Source organism: Montipora capricornis, chromosome 5 (genome assembly GCF_036669925.1).
Source record: "Montipora capricornis isolate CH-2021 chromosome 5, ASM3666992v2, whole genome shotgun sequence".
Taxonomy (NCBI): Eukaryota; Metazoa; Cnidaria; class Anthozoa; order Scleractinia; family Acroporidae; genus Montipora; species Montipora capricornis.
In genome coordinates this window covers 10,466,851-10,469,350 of record NC_090887.1, presented here as the reverse complement: position 1 = coordinate 10,469,350, position 2,500 = coordinate 10,466,851, and the positions used below count along the sequence as shown (strand labels likewise).

Here is a 2,500-nt window from a genome sequence, read left to right as displayed (position 1 = left end):
AGTCAGTCAGTGAAAAACAATGAATTTTAGAATCGCTACCTACCGTTGTTCTATTGTTCTATTGTTCTAACACAGAGAGCCTTCGCATAATTACTGTAGGGCAACCTTAACACGTCACAATTTTTCAAGATGGCAGCGCCCGATAATTAGTTGGAAACAATTATAACCGATTCTGAGATACATTTTTTCAGAAACAAACATTTTCTTTCAAAAAAATAAAAAACTGAAGCAAATTTGGTTGTAAACGTTATTCCAGTTATTTTTTGTCGGCGAGGAGGTTCCCTTTACCATCGGGTCAAAGCCGGCGGTAGCACGACGTTTGAAACAATTTAGCCGTGGATGCAGATTTAAAGTGCCCCTGTGACCAAAAAATCAATTCATATTTTTCTTTGGATTTCAAAACTATGTTAACAAAACACTAAGTGACCCACGTTTTAAGCCTTGATTTCAAAAAGACACCTCTTTATTTTAACTGTAATTTTCCTATTTAATGGTCCGCCATTACTAACATTATGTTCTTGAGAGAGCTGGATCGAGGAGAAAATGACGTCAAAGGCTCACTAGTTTAAGAATGCTATACGTGTGTACGCCGCAGAATTAATAGGGAACTTAAGCAACGACAACGGCGACGGCAACGAGAACGTCACAAATTTGCATATTTAGTGGGATAAAACAGTAGCTTTGCACGCCCTGCACGTGCGTTTTTCACTTTTGTCCTTTTCTTTGCCGTCGTCAGCAAAACAAAAACGTGAAATAGTCAAATTTGAGGTTTTTAGGAGAACGTCAGCACTTGACGATAGAGTTTCATTTTCTCCCCTAAATTAAGCGCCGATCCGACCAATGTCGTTTTTGAGGAACTACCACACCCTTGTCATATTAAAAGGGTTGACATGTTTACGAAGTGATAACAATGACGCGAATTTATATTTTGACATGACGTTCTCGGTGCCGTCGCCGTCGTCGTTGCTTAAGTTCCCTAATATGCAGCACGGGGGTTTTGGGCTTTCAGACTTTTAAACTCACGCTTTGCATATATAATAAGCTGTGTTAACACCCTGAAATTTTAAGCTAGTGAGCCTCTGACGTCACTTTTCCCTGGATCCAACCGTCTGAGGTCCAATCGGTTAGTTTTGAACGTGAGTAATGGCGGACCGTGAAATCCAAAACTTACACTCAAAGTAAACGGCCTTTGGATAAAAATCAAAGCTCAAAATTTTGCCAGTCAGGTGTTAAGCAAACACACTTTCAAAATCTGAAGGAAAAAAGGAAGTGTTACAGGGGCACTTTAAATAACTTGGGTAAGACTCCTCTGTTATGCTGCGTGGCGGTGAGGCACAACAAAATCATGTATTGCAAGTTGCGTCAGCGTGTTGCGTCAGCCTATTGCACGGAGAGTAGATGGAAGCTCTTCTTTTGGCAACAAATTGATGCATTGGGACTTGTGATTGGTTGTCGCTGACAAACGCGGCAAATTGAAAAAAAAAAAAAAGCAACAACACAACTTGGCTTCGACATGGAAGAATCTCACAAAGTTTCTTGTTGTTCAATTCTTTTAAGTTTCTATCTTTGTAAAAAGCGAGGTTGTGGTTCCACACATACTTAATAGAGAGGAATGGTTATGAAACCCGACAAATTTCTTTGTTGTAGGTTTTTGTTCTCTTTATTGGCCTTGACCGTGGACAAAACACAATAGTTGTTCACTCCGTACTGGGGAACTAACCAATAGAAACGTGTTGGTTACGTAATTCATGCATAGTGCATGAGCGCAAAACAAAAGATTGTGCACCGTCATGGACTTTCCAACCAAAATCTTGGCATCTTTGTTTGCTCCTTTTATGTTTGCCGAGCTTCAAAACCAGTCCCCTCTATTAACTGTGTTCTACAACTGGCCGTTCTGCTTGTAATATTCAATCAACTGCTCATTTTCACATTCGTCCATTCACTTTCCTGTTTGGCTCTTAGAGAACGAACGACGTCTTTTTTCATGTACTTAACCGCTTCAAAAAATTTTCATTTCGGCTGCTGGCTTTCGTTTTCTTTTTTTATTTTGCGGACCAACGCCGTTCTCAAAGTGTGAAGTTGTCTTTTTCCGGACCGCCCGGCGACAAATTAAATTTTAGCGATAGTTCCTTGAGCTTCCCGATTTGATGTTTCCCATAGGCAGGGATAGACCTCTAGAGCTTTGTAAAGACTGAGTTAATTTTCTTCTCACAATTTTTCGTCTCCGTTCGCACACAGTATAGACCACTTCCATAATTGGCGACCACTTTAATATTCTTTTGTATTTATCTTAATTAACCTTCATTTTGAAACAAATATTCTTTTGAAATTTGCTCGTTGTTGAGAGGCTAGAAAGGCTTATTAGCATTAAAACAAAAGAATATTTAATTTGACCGGCATTATGAAAGATGTCTGTTCCTATGGTCCGCCAGCCATGTTTTTTTTTTCAATTTGAAGCGATGCAGCGCTTGTCAGCGACAACCAATCACAAGTCCCACTG

The 2,500-nt window shown here is 39.7% G+C and overlaps 1 protein-coding gene across 1 annotated transcript in view; it reads left to right on the top strand.

Moving 5' to 3' along the window:
* LOC138049472 (protein O-linked-mannose beta-1,2-N-acetylglucosaminyltransferase 1-like) overlaps window positions 1-2,500 on the top strand; it is a 26,173-nt gene that overhangs the window by 5,013 nt on the left and 18,660 nt on the right. The gene's annotated exons all lie outside the window — the stretch shown is intronic.